Raw genomic sequence first — 17606 nt, forward strand, 5'->3', positions numbered from 1 at the left:
GTCATAACCCCTCACACTAGACTACTGCAACAGCGTTTCCCCTGTCATAACCCCTCACACTAGACTACTGCAACGCTGTTTCCCCTGTCATAAACCCTCACACTAGACTACTGCAACAGCGTTTCACCTGTCACAAACCCTCACACTAGACTACTGTCATAAACCCTCACACTAGACTACTGCAACAGCGTTTCCCCTGTCATAACCCCTCACACTAGACTACTGCAACAGCGTTTCCCCTGTCATAACCCCTCACACTAGACTACTGCAACACTGTTTCCCCTGTCATAAACCCTCACACTAGACTACTGCAACACTGTTTCCCCTGTCATAAACCCTCACACTAGACTACTGTCATAAACCCTCACACTAGACTACTGCAACACTGTTTCCCCTGTCATAAACCCTCACACTAGACTACTGTCATAAACCCTCACACTAGACTACTGCAACACTGTTTCCCCTGTCATAAACCCTCACACTAGACTACTGTCATAACCCCTCACACTAGACTACTGTCATAACCCCTCACACTAGACTACTGTCATAACCCCTCACACTAGACTACTGTCATAACCCCTCACACTAGACTACTGTCATAACCCCTCACACTAGACTACTGACATAACCCCTCACACTAGACTACTGACATAACCCCTCACACTAGACTACTGCAACACTGTTTCCCCTGTCATAAACCCTCACACTAGACTACTGACATAACCCCTCACACTAGACTACTGCAACACTGTTTCCCCTGTCATAAACCCTCACACTAGACTACTGACATAACCCCTCACACTAGACTACTGCAACACTGTTTCCCCTGTCATAAACCCTCACACTAGACTACTGACATAACCCCTCACACTAGACTACTGCAACAGCATTTCCCCTGTCATAACCCCTCACACTAGACTACTGCAACAGCGTTTCCCCTGTCATAAACCCTCACACTAGACTACTGCAACAGCATTTCCCCTGTCATAACCCCTCATACTAGACTACTGCAACAGCGTTTCCCCTGTCATAACCCCTCACACTAGACTACTGCAACAGCGTTTCCCCTGTCATAAACCCTCACGCTAGACTACTGCAACAGCGTTTCCCCTGTCATAACCCCTCACACTAGACTACTGCAACACCGTTTCCCCTGTCATAAACCCTCACACTAGACTACTGCAACAGCGTTTCCCCTGTCATAAACCCTCACACTAGACTACTGTCATAACTCCTCACACTAGACTACTGACATAACCCCTCACACTAGACTACTGTCATAACCCCTCACACTAGACTACTGCAACACTGTTTCCCCTGTCATAACCCCTCACACTAGACTACTGCAACACTGTTTCCCCTGTCATAACCCCTCACACTAGACTACTGCAACAGCATTTCCCCTGTCATAACCCCTCACACTAGACTACTGCAACAGCGTTTCCCCTGTCATAAACCCTCACACTAGACTACTGCAACAGCGTTTCCCCTGTCATAAACCCTCACACTAGACTACTGCAACAGCGTTTCCCCTGTCATAAACCCTCACACTAGACTACTGCAACACTGTTTCCCCTGTCATAACCCCTCACACTAGACTACTGCAACAGCGTTTCCCCTGTCATAAACCCTCACACTAGACTACTGCAACACTGTTTCCCCTGTCATAAACCCTCACACTAGACTACTGTCATAAACCCTCACACTAGACTACTGCAACAGCATTTCCCCTGTCATAAACCCTCACACTAGACTACTGCAACACTGTTTCACCTGTCATAAACCCTCACACTAGACTACTGTCATAAACCCTCACACTAGACTACTGCAACAGCGTTTCCCCTGTCATAACCCCTCACACTAGACTACTGCAACAGCGTTTCCCCTGTCATAACCCCTCACACTAGACTACTGCAACACTGTTTCCCCTGTCATAAACCCTCACACTAGACTACTGCAACAGCGTTTCACCTGTCATAAACCCTCACACTAGACTACTGTCATAAACCCTCACACTAGACTACTGCAACAGCGTTTCCCCTGTCATAACCCCTCACACTAGACTACTGCAACAGCGTTTCCCCTGTCATAACCCCTCACACTAGACTACTGCAACACTGTTTCCCCTGTCATAAACCCTTACACTAGACTACTGCAACACTGTTTCCCCTGTCATAAACCCTCACACTAGACTACTGTCATAAACCCTCATACTAGACTACTGCAACACTGTTTCCCCTGTCATAAACCCTCACACTAGACTACTGCAACACTGTTTCCCCTGTCATAAACCCTCACACTAGACTACTGTCATAACCCCTCACACTATACTACTGTCATAACCCCTCACACTAGACTACTGTCATAACCCCTCACACTAGACTACTGTCATAACCCCTCACACTAGACTACTGTCATAACCCCTCACACTAGACTACTGACATAACCCCTCACACTAGACTACTGACATAACCCCTCACACTAGACTACTGCAACACTGTTTCCCCTGTCATAAACCCTCACACTAGACTACTGACATAACCCCTCACACTAGCCTACTGCAACACTGTTTCCCCTGTCATAAACCCTCCCACTAGACTACTGACATAACCCCTCACACTAGACTACTGCAACACTGTTTCCCCTGTCATAAACCCTCACACTAGACTACTGACATAACCCCTCACACTAGACTACTGCAACAGCATTTCCCCTGTCATAACCCCTCACACTAGACTACTGCAACAGCGTTTCCCCTGTCATAAACCCTCACACTAGACTACTGCAACAGCGTTTCCCCTGTCATAACCCCTCACACTAGACTACTGCAACACCGTTTCCCCTGTCATAAACCCTCACACTAGACTACTGCAACAGCGTTTCCCCTGTCATAAACCCTCACACTAGACTACTGTCATAACCCCTCACACTAGACTACTGACATAACCCCTCACACTAGACTACTGTCATAACCCCTCACACTAGACTACTGCAACACTGTTTCCCCTGTCATAACCCCTCACACTAGACTACTGCAACACTGTTTCCCCTGTAATAACCCCTCACACTAGACTACTGCAACAGCATTTCCCCTGTCATAACCCCTCACACTAGACTACTGCAACAGCGTTTCCCCTGTCATAAACCCTCACACTAGACTACTGCAACAGCGTTTCCCCTGTCATAAACCCTCACACTAGACTACTGCAACAGCGTTTCCCCTGTCATAAAACCTCACACTAGACTACTGCAACAGCGTTTCCCCTGTCATAAACCCTCACACTAGACTACTGCAACAGCGTTTCCCCTGTCATAACCCCTCACACTAGACTACTGCAACAGCGTTTCCCCTGTCATAAACCCTCACACTAGACTACTGCAACAGCGTTTCCCCTGTCATAAACCCTCACACTAGACTACTGCAACAGCATTTCCCCTGTCATAAACCCCTCACACTAGACTACTGCAACAGCGTTTCCCCTGTCATAACCCCTCACACTAGACTACTGCAACAGCGTTTCCCCTGTCATAAACCCTCACACTAGACTACTGCAACAGCGTTTCCCCTGTCATAACCCCTCACACTAGACTACTGCAACTGCTTTTCCCCTGTCATAACCCCTCACACTAGATTACTGCAACAGCATTTCCCCTGTCATAAACCCTCACACTAGACTACTGCAACACTGTTTCCTCTGTCATAACCCCTCACACTAGACTACTGCAACAGCGTTTCCCCTGTCATAACCCCTCACACTAGACTACTGCAACAGCGTTTCCCCTGTCATAACCCCTCACACTAGACTACTGCAACACCGTTTCCCCTGTCATAAACCCTCACACTAGACTACTGCAACAGCGTTTCCCCTGTCATAAACCCTCACACTAGACTACTGCAACAGCATTTCCCCTGTCATAACCCCTCATACTAGACTACTGCAACAGCGTTTCCCCTGTCATAACCCCTCACACTAGACTACTGCAACAGCGTTTCCCCTGTCATAAACCCTCACACTAGACTACTGCAACAGCATTTCCCCTGTCATAAACCCTCACACTAGACTACTGCAACACTGTTTCACCTGTCATAAACCCTCACACTAGACTACTGACATAACCCCTCACACTAGACTACTGCAACAGCATTTCCCCTGTCATAACCCCTCACACTAGACTACTGCAACACTGTTTCCCCTGTCATAACCCCTCACACTAGACTACTGCAACACTGTTTCCCCTGTCATAAACCCTCACACTAGACTACTGTCATAACCCCTCACACTAGACTACTGCAACAGCGTTTCCCCTGTCATAAACCCTCACACTAGATTACTGCAACACTGTTTCACCTGTCATAAACCCTCACACTAGACTACTGTCATAAACCCTCACACTAGACTACTGCAACAACGTTTCCCCTGTCATAACCCCTCACACTAGACTACTGCAACAGCGTTTCCCCTGTCATAACCCCTCACACTAGACTACTGCAACGCTGTTTCCCCTGTCATAAACCCTCACACTAGACTACTGCAACAGCGTTTCACCTGTCATAAACCCTCACACTAGACTACTGTCATAAACCCTCACACTAGACTACTGCAACAGCGTTTCCCCTGTCATAACCCCTCACACTAGACTACTGCAACAGCGTTTCCCCTGTCATAACCCCTCACACTAGACTACTGCAACACTGTTTCCCCTGTCATAAACCCTCACACTAGACTACTGCAACACTGTTTCCCCTGTCATAAACCCTCACACTAGACTACTGTCATAACCCCTCACACTAGACTACTGCAACACCGTTTCCCCTGTCATAAACCCTCACACTAGACTACTGCAACAGCGTTTCCCCTGTCATAAACCCTCACACTAGACTACTGCAACAGCATTTCCCCTGTCATAACCCCTCATACTAGACTACTGCAACAGCGTTTCCCCTGTCATAACCCCTCACACTAGACTACTGCAACAGCGTTTCCCCTGTCATAAACCCTCACACTAGACTACTGACATAACCCCTCACACTAGACTACTGCAACAGCATTTCCCCTGTCATAACCCCTCACACTAGACTACTGCAACACTGTTTCCCCTGTCATAAATCCTCACACTAGACTACTGTCATAACCCCTCACACTAGACTACTGCAACAGCATTTCCCCTGTCATAACCCCTCACACTAGACTACTGCAACAGCGTTTCCCCTGTCATAAACCCTCACACTAGACTACTGCAACAGCGTTTCCCCTGTCATAAACCCTCACACTAGACTACTGCAACAGCGTTTCCCCTGTCATAAACCCTCACACTAGACTACTGCAACACTGTTTCCCCTGTCATAACCCCTCACACTAGACTACTGCAACAGCGTTTCCCCTGTCATAAACCCTCACACTAGACTACTGCAACACTGTTTCCCCTGTCATAAACCCTCACACTAGACTACTGTCATAACCCCTCACACTAGACTACTGCAACAGCGTTTCCCCTGTCATAAACCCTCACACTAGATTACTGCAACACTGTTTCACCTGTCATAAACCCTCACACTAGACTACTGTCATAAACCCTCACACTAGACTACTGCAACAACGTTTCCCCTGTCATAACCCCTCACACTAGACTACTGCAACAGCGTTTCCCCTGTCATAACCCCTCACACTAGACTACTGCAACGCTGTTTCCCCTGTCATAAACCCTCACACTAGACTACTGCAACAGCGTTTCACCTGTCATAAACCCTCACACTAGACTACTGTCATAAACCCTCACACTAGACTACTGCAACAGCGTTTCCCCTGTCATAACCCCTCACACTAGACTACTGCAACAGCGTTTCCCCTGTCATAACCCCTCACACTAGACTACTGCAACACTGTTTCCCCTGTCATAAACCCTCACACTAGACTACTGCAACACTGTTTCCCCTGTCATAAACCCTCACACTAGACTACTGTCATAAACCCTCACACTAGAATACTGCAACACTGTTTCCCCTGTCATAAACCCTCACACTAGACTACTGTCATAAACCCTCACACTAGACTACTGCAACACTGTTTCCCCTGTCATAAACCCTCACACTAGACTACTGTCATAACCCCTCACACTAGACTACTGTCATAACCCCTCACACTAGACTACTGTCATAACCCCTCACACTAGACTACTGTCATAACCCCTCACACTAGACTACTGTCATAACCCCTCACACTAGACTACTGACATAACCCCTCACACTAGACTACTGACATAACCCCTCACACTAGACTACTGCAACACTGTTTCCCCTGTCATAAACCCTCACACTAGACTACTGACATAACCCCTCACACTAGACTACTGCAACACTGTTTCCCCTGTCATAAACCCTCACACTAGATTACTGACATAACCCCTCACACTAGACTACTGCAACACTGTTTCCCCTGTCATAAACCCTCACACTAGACTACTGACATAACCCCTCACACTAGACTACTGCAACAGCATTTCCCCTGTCATAACCCCTCACACTAGACTACTGCAACAGCGTTTCCCCTGTCATAAACCCTCACACTAGACTACTGCAACAGCATTTCCCCTGTCATAACCCCTCATACTAGACTACTGCAACAGCGTTTCCCCTGTCATAACCCCTCACACTAGACTACTGCAACAGCGTTTCCCCTGTCATAAACCCTCACACTAGACTACTGCAACAGCGTTTCCCCTGTCATAACCCCTCACACTAGACTACTGCAACACCGTTTCCCCTGTCATAAACCCTCACACTAGACTACTGCAACAGCGTTTCCCCTGTCATAAACCCTCACACTAGACTACTGTCATAACCCCTCACACTACACTACTGACATAACCCCTCACACTAGACTACTGTCATAACCCCTCACACTAGACTACTGCAACACTGTTTCCCCTGTCATAACCCCTCACACTAGACTACTGCAACACTGTTTCCCCTGTCATAACCCCTCACACTAGACTACTGCAACAGCATTTCCCCTGTCATAACCCCTCACACTAGACTACTGCAACAGCGTTTCCCCTGTCATAAACCCTCACACTAGACTACTGCAACAGCGTTTCCCCTGCCATAAACCCTCACACTAGACTACTGCAACAGCGTTTCCCCTGTCATAAACCCTCACACTAGACTACTGCAACACTGTTTCCCCTGTCATAACCCCTCACACTAGACTACTGCAACAGCGTTTCCCCTGTCATAAACCCTCACACTAGACTACTGCAACACTGTTTCCCCTGTCATAAACCCTCACACTAGACTACTGTCATAAACCCTCACACTAGACTACTGCAACAGCATTTCCCCTGTCATAAACCCTCACACTAGACTACCGCAACACTGTTTCACCTGTCATAAACCCTCACACTAGACTACTGTCATAAACCCTCACACTAGACTACTGCAACAGCGTTTCCCCTGTCATAACCCCTCACACTAGACTACTGCAACAGCGTTTCCCCTGTCATAACCCCTCACACTAGACTACTGCAACACTGTTTCCCCTGTCATAAACCCTCACACTAGACTACTGCAACAGCGTTTCACCTGTCATAAACCCTCACACTAGACTACTGTCATAAACCCTCACACTAGACTACTGCAACAGCGTTTCCCCTGTCATAACCCCTCACACTAGACTACTGCAACAGCGTTTCCCCTGTCATAACCCCTCACACTAGACTACTGCAACACTGTTTCCCCTGTCATAAACCCTCACACTAGACTACTGCAACACTGTTTCCCCTGTCATAAACCCTCACACTAGACTACTGTCATAAACCCTCATACTAGACTACTGCAACACTGTTTCCCCTGTCATAAACCCTCACACTAGACTACTGTCATAAACCCTCACACTAGACTACTGCAACACTGTTTCCCCTGTCATAAACCCTCACACTAGACTACTGTCATAACCCCTCACACTATACTACTGTCATAACCCCTCACACTAGACTACTGTCATAACCCCTCACACTAGACTACTGTCATAACCCCTCACACTAGACTACTGTCATAACCCCTCACACTAGACTACTGACATAACCCCTCACACTAGACTACTGACATAACCCCTCACACTAGACTACTGCAACACTGTTTCCCCTGTCATAAACCCTCACACTAGACTACTGACATAACCCCTCACACTAGCCTACTGCAACACTGTTTCCCCTGTCATAAACCCTCACACTAGACTACTGACATAACCCCGCACACTAGACTACTGCAACACTGTTTCCCCTGTCATAAACCCTCACACTAGACTACTGACATAACCCCTCACACTAGACTACTGCAAAAGCATTTCCCCTGTCATAACCCCTCACACTAGACTACTGCAACAGCGTTTCCCCTGTCATAAACCCTCACACTAGACTACTGCAACAGCGTTTCCCCTGTCATAACCCCTCACACTAGACTACTGCAACACCGTTTCTGCTGTCATAAACCCTCACACTAGACTACTGCAACAGCGTTTCCCCTGTCATAAACCCTCACACTAGACTACTGTCATAACCCCTCACACTAGACTACTGACATAACCCCTCACACTAGACTACTGTCATAACCCCTCACACTAGACTACTGCAACACTGTTTCCCCTGTCATAACCCCTCACACTAGACTACTGCAACACTGTTTCCCCTGTCATAACCCCTCACACTAGACTACTGCAACAGCATTTCCCCTGTCATAACCCCTCACACTAGACTACTGCAACAGCGTTTCCCCTGTCATAAACCCTCACACTAGACTACTGCAACAGCGTTTCCCCTGTCATAAACCCTCACACTAGACTACTGCAACAGCGTTTCCCCTGTCATAAACCCTCACACTAGACTACTGCAACAGCGTTTCCCCTGTCATAAACCCTCACACTAGACTACTGCAACAGCGTTTCCCCTGTCATAACCCCTCACACTAGACTACTGCAACAGCGTTTCCCCTGTCATAAACCCTCACACTAGACTACTGCAACAGCGTTTCCCCTGTCATAAACCCTCACACTAGACTACTGCAACAGCATTTCCCCTGTCATAAACCCCTCACACTAGACTACTGCAACAGCGTTTCCCCTGTCATAACCCCTCACACTAGACTACTGCAACAACGTTTCCCCTGTCATAAACCCTCACACTAGACTACTGCAACAGCGTTTCCCCTGTCATAACCCCTCACACTAGACTACTGCAACTGCTTTTCCCCTGTCATAACCCCTCACACTAGATTACTGCAACAGCATTTCCCCTGTCATAAACCCTCACACTAGACTACTGCAACACTGTTTCCTCTGTCATAACCCCTCACACTAGACTACTGCAACAGCGTTTCCCCTGTCATAACCCCTCACTAGACTACTGCAACAGCGTTTCCCCTGTCATAACCCCTCACACTAGACTACTGCAACAGCGTTTCCCCTGTCATAAACCCTCACACTAGACTACTGCAACAGCGTTTCCCCTGTCATAAACCCTCACACTAGACTACTGCAACAGCATTTCCCCTGTCATAACCCCTCATACTAGACTACTGCAACAGCGTTTCCCCTGTCATAACCCCTCACACTAGACTACTGCAACAGCGTTTCCCCTGTCATAAACCCTCACACTAGACTACTGCAACAGCATTTCCCCTGTCATAAACCCTCACACTAGACTACTGCAACACTGTTTCACCTGTCATAAACCCTCACACTAGACTACTGACATAACCCCTCACACTAGACTACTGCAACAGCATTTCCCCTGTCATAACCCCTCACACTAGACTACTGCAACACTGTTTCCCCTGTCATAACCCCTCACACTAGACTACTGCAACAGCATTTCCCCTGTCATAACCCCTCACACTAGACTACTGCAACAGCGTTTCCCCTGTCATAAACCCTCACACTAGACTACTGCAACAGCGTTTCCCCTGTCATAAACCCTCACACTAGACTACTGCAACAGCGTTTCCCCTGTCATAAACCCTCACACTAGACTACTGCAACACTGTTTCCCCTGTCATAACCCCTCACACTAGACTACTGCAACAGCATTTCCCCTGTCATAAACCCTCACACTAGACTACTGCAACACTGTTTCCCCTGTCATAAACCCTCACACTAGACTACTGTCATAAACCCTCACACTAGACTACTGCAACAGCGTTTCCCCTGTCATAACCCCTCACACTAGACTACTGCAACAGCGTTTCCCCTGTCATAACCCCTCACACTAGACTACTGCAACACTGTTTCCCCTGTCATAAACCCTCACACTAGACTACTGCAACAGCGTTTCACCTGTCATAAACCCTCACACTAGACTACTGTCATAAACCCTCACACTAGACTACTGCAACAGCGTTTCCCCTGTCATAACCCCTCACACTAGACTACTGCAACAGCGTTTCCCCTGTCATAAACCCTGACACTAGACTACTGCAACACTGTTTCCCCTGTCATAAACCCTCACACTAGACTACTGTCATAAACCCTCACACTAGACTACTGCAACACTGTTTCCCCTGTCATAAACCCTCACACTAGACTACTGTCATAAACCCTCACACTAGACTACTGCAACACTGTTTCCCCTGTCATAAACCCGCACACTAGACTACTGTCATAAACCCTCACACTAGACTACTGCAACAGCGTTTCCCCTGTCATAACCCCTCACACTAGACTACTGCAACAGCGTTTCCCCTGTCATAAACCCTGACACTAGACTGCTGCAACACTGTTTCCCCTGTCATAAACCCTCACACTAGACTACTGTCATAAACCCTCACACTAGACTACTGCAACACTGTTTCCCCTGTCATAAACCCTCACACTAGACTACTGTCATAACCCCTCACACTAGACTACTGTCATAACCCCTCACACTAGACTACTGTCATAACCCCTCACACTGGACTACTGTCATAACCCCTCACACTAGACTACTGTCATAACCCCTCACACTAGACTACTGACATAACCCCTCACACTAGACTACTGACATAACCCCTCACACTAGACTACTGCAACACTGTTTCCCCTGTCATAAACCCTCACACTAGACTACTGACATAACCCCTCACACTAGACTACTGCAACACTGTTTCCCCTGTCATAAACCCTCACACTAGACTACTGCAACACCGTTTCCCCTGTCATAAACCCTCACACTAGACTACTGCAACAGCGTTTCCCCTGTCATAAACCCTCACACTAGACTACTGCAACAGCATTTCCCCTGTCATAACCCCTCATACTAGACTACTGCAACAGCGTTTCCCCTGTCATAACCCCTCACACTAGACTACTGCAACAGCGTTTCCCCTGTCATAAACCCTCACACTAGACTACTGCAACAGCATTTCCCCTGTCATAAACCCTCACACTAGACTACTGCAACACTGTTTCACCTGTCATAAACCCTCACACTAGACTTCTGACATAACCCCTCACACTAGACTACTGCAACAGCATTTCCCCCTGTCATAACCCCTCACACTAGACTACTGCAACAGCGTTTCCCCTGTCATAAACCCTCACACTAGACTACTGCAACAGCGTTTCCCCTGTCATAAACCCTCACACTAGACTACTGCAACAGCATTTCCCCTGTCATAAACCCCTCACACTAGACTACTGCAACAGCGTTTCCCCTGTCATAACCCCTCACACTAGACTACTGCAACACTGTTTCCCCTGTCATAACCCCTCACACTAGACTACTGCAACAGCGTTTCCCCTGTCATAAACCCTCACACTAGACTACTGCAACACTGTTTCCCCTGTCATAAACCCTCACACTAGACTACTGTCATAAACCCTCACACTAGACTACTGCAACAGCGTTTCCCCTGTCATAAACCCTCACACTAGACTACTGCAACACTGTTTCCCCTGTCATAAACCCTCACACTAGACTACTGACATAACCCCTCACACTAGACTACTGCAACACTGTTTCCCCTGTCATAAACCCTCACACTAGACTACTGCGACACTGTTTCCCCTGTCATAAACCCTCACACTAGACTACTGTCATAAACCCTCACACTAGACTACTGCAACACTGTTTCCCCTGTCATAAACCCTCATACTAGACTACTGTCATAAACCCTCACACTAGACTACTGCAACACTGTTTCCCCTGTCATAAACCCTCACACTAGACTACTGTCACAACCCCTCACACTAGACTACTGTCATAACCCCTCACACTAGACTACTGTCATAACCCCTCACACTAGACTACTGTCATAACCCCTCACACTAGACTACTGTCATAACCCCTCACACTAGACTACTGTCATAACCCCTCACACTAGACTACTGACATAACCCCTCACACTAGACTACTGTCATAACCCCTCACACTAGACTACTGTCATAACCCCTCACACTAGACTACTGTCATAACCCCTCACACTAGACTACTGTCATAACCCCTCACACTAGACTACTGACATAACCCCTCACACTAGACTACTGACATAACCCCTCACACTAGACTACTGCAACACTGTTTCCCCTGTCATAAACCCTCACACTAGACTACTGACATAACCCCTCACACTAGACTACTGCAACACTGTTTCCCCTGTCATAAACCCTCACACTAGACTACTGACATAACCCCTCACACTAGACTACTGCAACACTGTTTCCCCTGTCATAAACCCTCACACTAGACTACTGACATAACCCCTCACACTAGACTACTGCAACAGCATTTCCCCTGTCATAACCCCTCACACTAGACTACTGCAACAGCGTTTCCCCTGTCATAAACCCTCACACTAGACTACTGCAACAGCGTTTCCCCTGTCATAAACCCTCACACTAGACTACTGCAACAGCGTTTCCCCTGTCATAAACCCTCACACTAGATTACTGCAACAGCATTTCCCCTGTCATAAACCCTCACACTAGACTACTGCAACACTGTTTCCTCTGTCATAACCCCTCACACTAGACTACTGCAACAGAGTTTCCCCTGTCATAACCCCTCACACTAGACTACTGCAACAGCGTTTCCCCTGTCATAAACCCTCACACTAGACTACTGCAACACCGTTTCCCCTGTCATAAACCCTCACACTAGACTACTGCAACAGCGTTTCCCCTGTCATAAACCCTCACACTAGACTACTGCAACAGCATTTCCCCTGTCATAACCCCTCATACTAGACTACTGCAACAGCGTTTCCCCTGTCATAACCCCTCACACTAGACTACTGCAACAGCGTTTCCCCTGTCATAAACCCTCACACTAGACTACTGCAACAGCATTTCCCCTGTCATAAACCCTCACACTAGACTACTGCAACACTGTTTCACCTGTCATAAACCCTCACACTAGACTTCTGACATAACCCCTCACACTAGACTACTGCAACAGCATTTCCCCTGTCATAACCCCTCACACTAGACTACTGCAACACTGTTTCCCCTGTCATAAACCCTCACACTAGACTACTGACATAACCCCTCACACTAGACTACTGCAACAGCATTTCCCCCTGTCATAACCCCTCACACTAGACTACTGCAACAGCGTTTCCCCTGTCATAAACCCTCACACTAGACTACTGCAACAGCGTTTCCCCTGTCATAAACCCTCACACTAGACTACTGCAACAGCATTTCCCCTGTCATAAACCCCTCACACTAGACTACTGCAACAGCGTTTCCCCTGTCATAACCCCTCACACTAGACTACTGCAACACTGTTTCCCCTGTCATAACCCCTCACACTAGACTACTGCAACAGCGTTTCCCCTGTCATAAACCCTCACACTAGACTACTGCAACACTGTTTCCCCTGTCATAAACCCTCACACTAGACTACTGTCATAAACCCTCACACTAGACTACTGCAACAGCGTTTCCCCTGTCATAAACCCTCACACTAGACTACTGCAACACTGTTTCCCCTGTCATAAACCCTCACACTAGACTACTGACATAACCCCTCACACTAGACTACTGCAACACTGTTTCCCCTGTCATAAACCCTCACACTAGACTACTGCGACACTGTTTCCCCTGTCATAAACCCTCACACTAGACTACTGTCATAAACCCTCACACTAGACTACTGCAACACTGTTTCCCCTGTCATAAACCCTCATACTAGACTACTGTCATAAACCCTCACACTAGACTACTGCAACACTGTTTCCCCTGTCATAAACCCTCACACTAGACTACTGTCACAACCCCTCACACTAGACTACTGTCATAACCCCTCACACTAGACTACTGTCATAACCCCTCACACTAGACTACTGTCATAACCCCTCACACTAGACTACTGTCATAACCCCTCACACTAGACTACTGTCATAACCCCTCACACTAGACTACTGACATAACCCCTCACACTAGACTACTGTCATAACCCCTCACACTAGACTACTGACATAACCCCTCACACTAGACTACTGACATAACCCCTCACACTAGACTACTGACATAACCCCTCACACTAGACTACTGACATAACCCCTCACACTAGACTACTGCAACAGCATTTCCCCTGTCATAAACCCTCACACTAGACTACTGCAACAGCGTTTCCCCTGTCATAACCCCTCATACTAGACTACTGCAACACTGTTTCCCCTGTCATAAACCCTCACACTAGACTACTGCAACAGCGTTTCCCCTGTCATAACCCCTCACACTAGACTACTGCAACAGCGTTTCCCCTGTCATAACCCCTCACACTAGACTACTGCAACAGCGTTTCCCCTGTCATAACCCCTCACACTAGACTACTGCACCACTGTTTCCCCTGTCATAAACCCTCACACTAGACTACTGCAACACTGTTTCCCCTGTCATAACCCCTCACACTAGACTACTGCACCACTGTTTCCCCTGTCATAAACCCTCACACTAGACTACTGCAACACTGTTTCCCCTGTCATAAACCCTCACACTAGACTACTGCAACACTGTTTCCCCTGTCATAACCCCTCACACTAGACTACTGCAACACTGTTTCACCTGTCATAACCCCTCACACTAGACTACTGCAACAGCGTTTCCCCTGTCATAAACCCTCACACTAGACTACTGTCATAACCCCTCACACTAGACTACTGCAACAGTGTTTCCCCTGTCATAAACCCTCACATTAGACTACTGACATAACCCCTCACACTAGACTACTGACATAACCCCTCACACTAGACTACTGACATAACCCCTCACACTAGACTACTACAACAGCGTTTCCCCTGTCATAACCCCTCACACTAGACTACTGCAACAGCGTTTCCCCTGGCATAACCCCTCACACTAGACTAGTGACATAACCCCTCACACTAGACTACTGACATAACCCCTCACACTAAACTACTGACATAACCCCTCACACTAGACTACTGCAACAGCGTTTCCCCTGTCATAACCCCTCACACTAGACTACTGCAACAGCGGTTTATGACAGGGGAAACAGTGTTGCAGTAGTCTAGTGTGAGGGGTTATGACAGGGGAAACAGTGTTGCAGTAGTCTAGTGTGAGGGTTTATGACAGGGGCAACGCTGTTGCAGTAGTCTAGTGTGAGGGGTTATGACAGGGGAAACACTGTTGCAGTAGTCTAGTGTGAGGGTTTATGACAGGGGCAACGCTGTTGCAGTAGTGTGAGGGTTTGAGGGTTTTTTAATAGTATGTTCTGATTACAATTATTATGTCTCATCTTTAATAAATGCAATCTATTGGCTTCCAAAATGTAAGTAGCTGTCCGATAACACCTTCTGATAGAATGGCTTGTCCTGCAGTGCATTGAGTGAATGTTGAGTGAATGTTGGAAAAAGATCTTGGTTCCTATTTAAACATAGCAATGTGAATACAAAGATGACTCGGACCACAAAATTGGTGAAATGAACTGGCAAAAGAGTTGAGTATCTGAGCTGAACCGGTAAGACTTTGCCTGGAAGCCAGATCGGTTCTGCTTCAGCCAACTGCTTTATCATTATCATGCTTTGGCATGTTTGGTATTGTTGGCTAAACCTGTAGCAGATTTGGCAAGCAAGCTAGGTAGGAATAGGGCAGAGCCAGGGTTGATTCTGGATTGTATAAGGAGAGACAGTGGCTTTATCTTGGCTGTATGTAGGAAAAATGCCCTTACTATAACTGAGATATATGTGGTTGTCTCACCTAGCTATTTTAAGATGAATACACTAACTATAAATTGCTCTGGATTAGAGCGTCTGCTAAATGACTAAAATATAAACATGTCTGTATATGGTTAGTGGTTTTAACCTGACTGTATATGTAGAGAGAGGAGACAGGTGGTTTTAACATGGCTGTATATGTGGAGAGAGGAGACAGGTGGTTTTAACCTGACTGTATATGTAGAGAGAGGAGACAGGTGGTTTTAACCTGACTGTATATGTAGAGAGAGGAGACAGGTGGTTTTAACCTGGCTGTATATGTGGAGAGAGGAGACAGGTGGTTTTAACCTGGCTGTATATGTAGAGAGAGGAGACAGGTGGTTTTAACCTGGCTGTATATGTATATGTCTATTTTTATTTGGTTTTTATCTTGGACTTTTGCCTGTTGGGGAGACAGTGTTTTTCTCCTGGACTGTGGTTTTAGCTGTTGCCTTTAAGGAGCAGCGAGAGAGAGACAGAGAGCAAGTGTGAGAGTGAGAATGAGAGTGAAAGTGTGAGCGAGATAGAGAGAGAGACAGAGAGCGAGCGTGAGAATGAGAGTGAAAGTGTGAGCGAGATAGAGAGAGAGACAGAGAGCGAGTGCGAGAGTGAGAATGAGAGTGAAAGAGCGAGATAGAGAGAGAGACAGAGAGCGAGTGTGAGAGTGAGAATGAGAGTGAAAGAGCGAGATAGAGAGAGACAGAGAGCGAGTGCGAGAGTGAGAATGGGAGTGAAAGAGCGAGATAGAGAGAGAGACAGAGAGCGAGTGCGAGAGTGACAATGAGAGTGAAAGAGCGAGATAGAGAGAGAGACTGGCACGTTAAAACTTCTTCAGGATCGGTGTGTCCCCTCCCTGCGGGACGGTTGAGCTAACGTAGGCTAACGCGATTAGCATGAGGTTGTAAGTAACAAGACAATTTCCCAGGACATAGACAGGAAGCTTAAATTCTTGTTAATTTAACTGCACTTTCCAATTTACAGTAGCTATTATAATGAAAGAATACCATGCTATTGTTTGAGGAGAGTTCACAGTTTTGAACATGAAAAGTTATTAATAAAAAAAATTGGCACATTTGGGCAGTACAAAATGTTGAACAGAAATGCAATGGTTCATTGGATCAATAACAACTTTGCACATACCCTGCTGCCATCTAGTGGCCAAAATCTAAATTACACCTGGGCTGGAATAATACATTATGGCCTGTCTCTTACATTTCAAAGATGATGGTACAAAACAACTGTTGGTTTTTTCTTTTTATTATCTTTTACCAGATCTAATGTGTTATATTCTCCTACATTCCTTCCACATTTCCACAAACTTCAAAGTGTTTCCTTTCAAATGGTACCAAGAATATGCATATCCTCGCTTCAGGGCTACAGGCAGTTAGTTTTGGATATGTCATTTTAGGTGAAAATTGAA

General features: G+C 46.9%; 1 protein-coding gene across 4 annotated transcripts in view; it reads left to right on the forward strand.

Annotated features, from left to right (window-relative positions):
* Positions 1–17606, forward strand: part of LOC110534415 (glutamate receptor ionotropic, kainate 5) — a 162928-nt gene that overhangs the window by 10974 nt on the left and 134348 nt on the right. The gene's annotated exons all lie outside the window — the stretch shown is intronic.

This window comes from Oncorhynchus mykiss, chromosome 2, assembly GCF_013265735.2.
Source record: "Oncorhynchus mykiss isolate Arlee chromosome 2, USDA_OmykA_1.1, whole genome shotgun sequence".
Lineage (NCBI taxonomy): Eukaryota > Metazoa > Chordata > Actinopteri > Salmoniformes > Salmonidae > Oncorhynchus > Oncorhynchus mykiss.